Source organism: Halyomorpha halys, unplaced genomic scaffold, assembly GCF_000696795.3.
Source record: "Halyomorpha halys isolate HHAL.00 unplaced genomic scaffold, Hhal_1.1 Scaffold208.1, whole genome shotgun sequence".
NCBI classification, from domain to species: Eukaryota; Metazoa; Arthropoda; class Insecta; order Hemiptera; family Pentatomidae; genus Halyomorpha; species Halyomorpha halys.
Genome location: NW_027109100.1, coordinates 1088826 through 1098859, shown reverse-complemented (window position 1 = coordinate 1098859; position 10034 = coordinate 1088826). Strand labels below are relative to the sequence as shown.

At 27.5% G+C, this 10034-nt stretch overlaps 1 long non-coding RNA gene across 3 annotated transcripts in view; it reads right to left on the bottom strand.

The window, feature by feature from the left end:
• Positions 1 to 3010: 3010 nt before the first annotated feature.
• Positions 3011 to 10034, bottom strand: part of LOC106679564 (uncharacterized) — a 13356-nt gene continuing 6332 nt past the window's right edge. For 2 of the 3 annotated variants that reach the window (XR_010843397.1, XR_010843398.1), the window contains 2 exons: positions 3799 to 9594; positions 3011 to 3249 (listed from right to left, as the gene is read on the bottom strand). This is a non-coding gene — a long non-coding RNA (uncharacterized lncRNA). The remainder of the gene's footprint in view (positions 3250 to 3798; positions 9595 to 10034) is intronic. The other variant, XR_001342997.2, reaches the window with a different exon arrangement.

Sequence of the window (10034 nt, the reverse complement as noted above, 5' to 3'; positions counted from 1 at the left end):
CTCTCTATTTAAAAAAAAATATTTTCATTTATATATTTAACATTTAAAGAAATCTGAGACCTACTACTACTACTACAACAAAACTATAGTAATAAATTACTACAATTACAAAATGAAAGTGAATAATTGAAAGTAATAAAGATGCAGGTTATATTCAATATTTTTACCTCTGTCCTAAGGCTATTCAGCCATCTCCTGCGATGGCAAGCTGGTTTATTAACAACGGCTTTACAATTTCAGTAATTCCATGATTTCATTTATTTCCTGAATGAAAGAAATCATAAACCCAATGTCCTCCTCACCTTTTGGATGTGCCATCTTTGCCCTATATTATGTCAATATCATACGACACTGTAGGAAAAGATAAGCATGCCAAGTCTTTTGATACAAGCATCTTACGATAAATGCTGCAATTGTACAAGAGTAAACTATATAGAAAAGGATAACGTTCTTTTTTAAGGATCAGTTCTGTTTGGGATAGTTCTTCTATTCACCTAATGAACTAATTATTTATATTAATTGGTTCAAACAAACTATATAATTTATTTTTATTTTGAACAACCAATAAATAAGATATTTATTGCTTTCTAATTAATAACTTTTTTAAAAATTATTCACTGAATATTGAACCACTGAAAAAGTTAAGCAAACTTTTTATCTTAATGTGTAACAGATGTAACCTCCAACATAGAAGATAACTGCCTTCTCCAGAAATATTATGGCCTAGGCTTTAAACATAGCAATCAATATAGAATTTTCCTAAAATCAAGTATTTACAAGGAGATGGTCTGAATGTCTGTCAAGAATAAAATATGAAATATTGAGAACAGTTTATTTTAGCTCCTATTATTTTATATTCAAACTACTTTTAAAAACACTTAAAACAACAAACAATATTTTTTTAAATAGCAGTTTAATAGGTGAAACATTTGCCATAGATGATGTCCTCTGAGGAAATATTAACAAGGAGACCACCATAAACATCATATAAAATAAATAATGTTTTATTCTTGACTACTGTCCAAGCCCAAATATTATCATTACTTTACTAATATATATAAGTATATGGCTCAAGAATGTACAAAACAATTAAATTATATAAGACAATAATTAATTGTACTCTATTGTTTTCCATTTCCTGACTAGAATAAAAAGAGTAAGATTTTCATCAAGATCTCTCTAAAATGTGGTCAGAGGACCTTTTTTTCCCATGAATTTCTAACATACAGGGGTTTATCCTAAAGGTAAGCAGTCTATTCTAATCAGAGAGGAGGAAGGATTCAGCTTTCATTCCATGGGACTGCCATGAAATGAATTTCAACTCACCAGAATCAGACTGGCATTGCTGTAGAAATGGGGTTGCTAAAGTGAGCCATTAAGGACCAATGCGATCTCAGAGTGGGAACATTAATAGGTTTTTCATAAGTTTTTCTCTCCATTATTCAAATAATATAAGTTGTTTCTACAAAAGGAAAAACTATTGTTTGTATAAATTAAATAAGGAAAAATTATCGTAAAAAATTAAATAAAAGTAAATTAAGAACGGTTTATTTATACAAGAAACTTGTAACTAATAAATAAACAATAACATTAAAAAGCCTATACAGATATATTTTTTAACAAATAATAATGTATAACAAATATTTCAAATATAAACTCAAAGAAATAAAATGAAACATTCATACACTAAACATAGGAAAAGTAAAGTACAAAACAATTTCATAATTCTGGATGTATTTGAAATAAAATTTTCAAAAGGAATCTATGTGTTTACTTCCTAAATGTACTTTAAGATTACATTTCCGCTTGGAACTGTAGCTGCAATAAGGGCACTTGAACTGAGGATCCTTGCCACACTCATACCTCTGGTGGCGAACGACGCTTTGGAAATGGGTATATCTCCGCCCGCAGTCAGGGCAGGGAAATTTGCCATCATCTGCTTATAAAAGATTCATAAAATTAAAACAAAATTTTTAGGTGAACTGAAAATTTACAACCTGGAACTAAGAATATGAAAATAGATCTAAAAGTGGTTAACAGATTTTACATAAAGTTTGTACATAAGTAAGCATAACAAAATTAAGACAAATTAATTGTACTGATATCATCATAATACTAGACTATATTTTAAAATGAATTGCTTTTCCTGGCAGGTTTATTCAGTATTTTCTTTTCTTCCACCTCTTATCAGCAGCATCTTCTTTCTTTTGATTAAATATTTATTTTAATTAAGTTAGTGGCACTTTCACTCATCAATGCTTTCATTTCTTTAATATTTTCTCGTTTACACGACAATGTTTTTAGGAATGTGTGTGGGAAACTTCACTTTTTCTCTTAGCAATTTATTATAAGATGTGCTTATTTACATTTATAAATTGATTTCTTAATTAAAAGAAAAAAAAGGAATAAACTTTCTTGACTTTTTTTTTCTCTTAGCGATAAACTATAAAATATCTTTCCATAATTTATTTATTTCTACATTAAATAGCTATTATGGATCAATGGAATGCAGTTGATAAAACTCCTTATATTTGTTTATCTTCATTATTATAATATAAGTTTTCGCTGTATTCTCAAGAATACTCCTTGACGAAAATTTTAATAATGAAGACAGAAAAATACAAGTTTTTGCTTGAAATAGATTTGGACAATAGGAGTGGATAAAAGAATGTTTGTTATAACAGATAATAGTTTAAAAAAAACAAAACAGAATTTCCAGAGGAATTCTCCGAAAAGTCAAGAGAAGCTTTATTATTTAAAGAAAATAATAAAATAATATTGTTTGATGGAAGATTTTTATCAATGTATAAGAGATTAAATAAATATTTTCTTGTCATTTTTACTTTTTCTTTTGTCAGCTATTCCATCTCAAACCTAGCGCCCTGTTTATATGTATGTAGGCAAGAATTTTTTTCAATCACATAAAAAACATGTTAAAATCCCCTCTTCAACTAAGATCAACAAATGACAGTTTAAAACATGGAAAGAGAAATAAAAACAATCACTATAATCTCTTCATAAAAATAATTATATTTATCTATAATAGCAAACTAATAAAAGACAAATATTTTTTCATTATGTTTTTATATCAATATATTCAATGTGGTGATGAAATTTCATTTCTTAAAAAAAGCTATAATATAGCACCACAGGATTCTTCTTCCACTCACAGCAGTTATGTTGTAATGATTCAATAGCACATAAATTGCAATGTCAACTTAATTACCTCTTTAAACTTCTTAATAATATCTGAAAAAAAACAATTTTTTTTATTTAGTATTTAAAAAAATTTAGGTAACAATTTTTAAAAAAATCATAGATATATTTATAAATTAATAACAAATTTTCTTATTAGTCAGGTTTATTGTATTGATACTAACGGTATTGACAAATAGTAATAGAAAATGCTGAATTTAGATAAGCATTAATATTCTTAACAAGGAATAATTAGACCATGTCATAAAGCCATTGCTGGAATCTTGTTTGTTGCTAGTTGAGAACAGCTGATTTCTTATCCATGAAAATTTGTAATAAATATTAACAGAAACTTCTGAGTAGATTAACTCTATCAGTATCTAAAGCGTAATCAGGATTTTTGATTAACAAAAAAAACACATTTCGAAAAATGAGCTTAATTTATATTTGAAATCAACTGTAATTCTTTTCAAGAAGTAAAATGTAAAATTTATTCATAGTTCAAGGAATAATTGTGTTTGAAACAATAAGTAGCACTACTTAGTAAAATATTAACTAATTCATCATAAAATATAGGTGATATTTGCTGTATAGATAACTCACCTCTAGTTGACATTAAACACTTTCTTATCAGCTGTAATGACATGCTTTAGGGCAAAATGTGACTTAAGATTGCTCAATTGCTTTGCTCTATATGGACAATGAGAACATTTAAATTGAGGCTCTTTACCACATTCGTATTTCTGATGTTGACTCAATCCTCGCATGTGTGTATAACGTCGGCCACAAGCACCACATATATACTTTCTTGTTCTATCTGAAAATTCAAAACATTTAGATTTATAAGATTAAAAATAATGATAATAAAGAAATAACAAGTCTATTAAATTAATCTGATGATTTGTTTTATTTATATTGATTTAAGAAATAATTTATTTTATTATGCCAAAAAAACTGATAAGATGTCTTCATCTCAGGAAGCTTGAATTAACTAATTACAAAAGATAAATTTTTTGTTAATACAAATTATTGGAGAGTTGTATCTCTAGAAGAGGTTTTAAGATAAAGTACAAAAATCTTGAGCTTCTACTTGATGTTTTACATGGGGAAGGGAGGAGAACAGAAGCTGTAATAGTATAAGGTTATCCTATGTAAAGGCTTTGTTAGTGATTATTACAGCTTTAGGTGCTGACAATTTTTGCTAACTAAAAAAAAAATGTCCTTGACCTATTTGTTCACAACCTCAGGCTGGACAGACGACCTCCCGTATTTAAGAGCCTAAGGATCAATTAAACTAGCTGAAAATATAAAAACAAAACAAAATCGTAAGCTAAAACTTTAGTCAAACACTTGTGAGAATTGATGAGAAATGATCGAAAGAAAAACCACCTTGACCTAGATCTCTAAAGCCCCATTCTAATATTGATCAGAATCACCACTGGTCTGAAATGAAATTTCTGCAAATGATTAAAAATAGGTCTATTAGAACTGACAAATACAATTTTTTCTTTTACAGTCTGACATATCTGTAATGGAGCTCTGGCAAGAGGAGAATGGAAAAGGAGAACACACTAGGAGCTGTGAAATATGTTTTGTGAGCTCATTTTAGTCATATAAATATAGCAATCCTAACATGTAGTCAGGATGAGCTACGAGGATCCACCAAGACAGCACTTGATGGAGACATTCCATCATACTATGAGAGGAGAAAGACCCAAGCTACGTAACTGGATAGTGATTGGGTGAGACCGAGACAGAAGCACCCGGGGGAAACTTAGATTTGACACTTTATGGAGAGCAGTACTAATAATAGGAGGAACTCAAAAAAATTCAAGCAGTTGCTCAACTGTGTTGAGTTGCTAATAAACAGCACATTGATCAGTCAAATAGACAATATTAAAAGGGATAAGAGAAAATTAGTTATTTAACTCCCCATTTATTATTTTCATTTTATTTAAAAAATAATGGATTTACAACCCTTAAATAAGAGTTTGATATTAAAGTAATCAAGATCAGAAATATAACAAAGAATTTTCTCCTAAGAATATTAACTAGTTTTCGTCTATTGAACCATCGGCAGACTAATTCAGAAATAAAACTACATAATGGCTCTCCTCCTCTGCTAACTAAAAGCCAAAAATGAATCAAATCAAACAAAAAATTAGCCAAGAAAACAAAATATTAACATGAAAAAAACTAAAAAATTTACAAAATAACAAAGACACATAAACTTACTTAATTTAGAGAAATTTCACCAGAGTGTCGTTTTAAAGATTGCATTTTATTTTACAAAAATATGTGGTGATGGCTTTGGCTGCTTTTGATTTTTATGTGTGACACTTACATTAGTATGAACTTTCATAGGGGTATAAAAAAAAGTTAGTTAAATAATTACCTGATTATCTCAATATAATTGGTTTAATTACAATAAATTAACTGGAAAAAATTTCATAACCTGGAAAATAATTGAGGAATAGATTAATTTAAAAAGGGCTTTATTAATGTTTAACTTGTATACCTAGTAAACTTGCTGACAAATTTCTCTATTATTTAAACATTGATAACATAAAATATTAATAGTATCTACTAACAGTAACTATATAATTACTACATGAATTAATATAAAAAATCACGAGAGATGATACAAATAATATAATTCTTAAAAAGTAATCAAAATTAATCTATCGCATGCACTTGAGTTTAATGACAATGACTACACAACATTGGTTGCTGAATTTGGGCATAAGAAAATATAACACCACCACCAACAGAGCTAAGATTGAATTTCTAACCCAAAACTGGAAAAAATACAAGAAACTGCATAACAACACACCTAACATCAACTATTCCAAATGGATCTATTCACTTGAAAAGATTACTGTTCTCAAATCACGACAATCATCCAGGCCGGATTTCAACTGGCAATGCTTCTGGCTTGAGGTAGCTAAAATGACATCTCAACACTCTCTCCCACAATGGTCTCAACATATCCCAACTATACATCAAAATCAATACAAATCTCTACTTTTTCTTCAGTAAAGTTTTGGATAACATTACTCCAACTCCCCTTCCAGCCAAATAGCTGGTAAAAATAGACCTAATTAATATCAACAATATTCTGGAACACCACAGCTAAATTAATTTAATATGACTTGTATGATGATATACACATTTTATGAATTTAGCAGATAATTTAATTGTTTTGGTAATTGTATTAATTAGTAAATTTTGTGTCTGTTTTAATTGTTATTCGATTAAATTTATTCATAGACTATTTTCTTACTTACTGTTTTGTATGTCTTTGTTCGATCTATTTTACATTTACTACTGGAATTCCTTACCTCCCTATAATTTAACTAGACCCACCCCTCATCTCACCTCCCCACAAGGAAGTATATCGAAACTTACCATTGTCACAACTCACCTCCAAATATCTTGGGATAGAAGAAGGTAAAACTACAGCTTAATTTGCTTTTACTTTTGCTTGAAGTTACTACTTTTTATTTTATTTTTTTTTTTTTTAGGGATAGAAAAAATATTTAAAAGAGGGGAGCACCAGACATTTTAGATGTCATCAATCACTTTAGGATGTTATTTGAAGATTTACAGGAAAAGAAGGAAGAATAAATAACACAATTATAAAAATATATGTATATGATGTTTTACAAAATCAAAATTATTTTATTTTATCAGATTGGAGTTAAAATATAAGGAATAAGTTGAGGTGATGCAGAAAAAGAAACAGGAATAAAATTGAACAATATGGAGATGGATGAATGACCAATCCATTCCGAATGGTGAAAGTTTACTTGAATAAACTTTTGATTTTCACTGTTGAGTAATCCGTCTACCCAGCCAGCCTGGAGTAGTAACATGAAAAATATAAACCTTACTGTCTTTAAATATACTCTTATAGTATATTGAAATAACTAGAAATCTAACTTTTTTTATACATTAAGGTACATCTTTATTGATCAATCAAAGGTCGAATATATATATATCTTTTTTTTTACAAAGCCTATATGAAAGTTAATTAATATTGTCATGTGACAAAATTAGACATTAAGGCAAAAAAGAAATATCAAAAATGAAAATATACAAATTTTGTTAACATTGGGAAAAAAAAAAAAATCCTATGAGTAAAAATGAAACTAATAAATTCATCTACAAACAATATTAATGCTGCCTAAACATATGGCGTTTCATATTAAATATCCTTTTTGTTTTGTAAGAACACTTTGAACAAAAGAAAACAGGTTCTTTACCACCTTCTCTTCTCATACTAAGATGTCTTTTGTTCCAATAGCTGTACAGTCTGGTATCTAATATTTTCCGATCACCTGTAAAATGCATTCATAAGACGATGGAAAAAAAGTTATTAAAATTTTAATTAAAATGTTAAATATTTTCTAATGATAAAGGATTTGATTAAAATGTTAATAATTTATTTTACAATGTTTAATTCTAGATATTTTGTAAGATAATTAATCATCTTTCCATCTTATACATAAAGTAAATGAAAGGATTGTGCAATAATGCCTTCACTCGCTGATTCATAAGAGGAATTAGGAGTGTCTCTAATATGAATTTCTTCTAATGATACAGAAAAAGATTCAGTTTGTAAAGAATAACATTAATTTGACCATAACTGGCATTAAAAAAAAAGTATTTAAGAAAAATAATCTAACTCTTTACCAAACTCCATTTAGAAATAAATGCCTTGTTTAATGATCACCAGATCAAGTTGTTCAATATCATTTCAGACAAGAAGGGTAGGAGGACAAGAGTTGTTGGAAAATGATGGATTTAATTTTTGTATTAATTAATTTAAAATTAATTACAGCAATGCCAAGAGTATATTTAGATTTCAAAATTTTCAAAACATTCACAATTTTAAAAAATATATATGGATGGAATTTGTTGAAGCTTGGGATTCAGTGTCAAAAATAATAAAACAAAAAATTTAAATTTACCTGTTCTATATCGGGTATTAGATACGATTATTTCATATCGCTAAGAATGTATTTTGAATTTTTAAATTTAATTTAGTGGTTAATAATGTGAAGGAAATTTTGTTCTTTACTGCTCTTTTTTTCTATTTTGTGAACTAAATAAGAAGTCTTCTTACGCTAGTTTCTTTAGTTATTAATTTAATATTTGTGAGATAATACTTCCTACATTTTGGATGGATGGTCCATCTTCAAGGCCTATTTAGAATAACAGTTACACAGGTTTTTGTTACATTAGAGTTTTGAACTATAGCCAACATTTATTTCTTAATTTTTTATAATAGTTATTTTTTGTACCTTCAATATCTTCTTTTGTTATTCCTGTCATTTTTACTTCAATTTTTGTTTAAAATTAGTCATTAATTAATACAAAAAAACAAAACAAAAAAAACTGCAACAAAAACATATTCACAATCATTAAATGTTACATAACATAAATTACTCCAAATTTCTATTGTTAAATTACTGTCTATATACTGTAAATGTAGCCACACTCTATGGTTTTCAGGTATTGACCCATGTATTCTTCTTGCTTGTTTAGAATTAGATACTGTTTACTCATGTTCTATTTCTTTATATCAGTGGTATTCTTGTCAATTGCTATTTCGGAAATCTATTTCACTAATTATATCTGTGCAATGTGACCCTACCTTTTAAATTAAATTTTGTAATGTCTTATGGTTGTATCTGACAAATTGGAAAACATATATTCAAGAAATTATTAAAATATATAATATTTCACACAATTATATGGAATTGCAGTCAATATTCATAAGAAGCTAGTGATCAGAAGGGCCATGATAACTAAAATCACTACTATCCTAGTCATCACATCATCAAAGAGTAAAAAGTGAGGTCATTACAAGGGAATCAGAACAAAATAAGAATAAAATCTTCAAACATTTAATATTTATCACAATTTAACTAAAAGAAAACAAATGGGAATGAATAAATAATTCCATTTCAATCACAAAAAATATACTGTATAGTTGTAAAAAAAAAAATATTTAATTTAATTATATATAGTTTATGCAGTCATTACAACACAAACTATCACCTGTTTATTTTCAAAATAACAGATAGTAAATAACAAAATGAAAAACCAATAGAAATTTAATATCACATTACATTAGGTATTAGAGGCATGGGATCTAATTTGATAATGGGCAAAATCCATTATTTTAGTTAATGCAAAATCTGGCATGTTTCAATAAAACATGTCGTTTTAGGTTACCCTTTCTTCTTGTTTTATAGGAACAATATGGACAGCTGCAATCAGGCTCCTTTCCACAATCGTGCTTTATATGGTAATTTAGATGGGCTTTACGATTGTAGCTAGAAGAACAAGTAGGGCATTGAAATTTTCTTTGAGTAATTTCACCAAAATAACCTGAAAATGAGTAGCTTGATATAATTTAGTAAACAAAAACAAACAATGTATTATTAAAATGGATTATGCTTTCTAAAATTAAGTTATAATTCCAAATATAGATATAAAAATATGAAAACAATATCTAGCCTAATAAAGAAATTAAACAATAAAAGCAATATCTCGAAAAATACTCATGATAAAATATTGCACTGAAACTAAAAAAAAACAGAATGCTCCAAAATTTTAAACTATGGTGAATTATTCCATAACATAATAAATTAAATTTAAAAAATATTTAGGTAAATAATTTTTTTCTCTAGCTTTGCTATAATGATTCCAAAACACTTCATAAATGGCCTTAGACTGGTAGAAAATAAAAAAAAAGTTATAATGGCATAAAGGTAAAAAACTTAAAATAAAAATGTTTTTTTGTTTTGTTTCACTATTCAAGAAAAAAA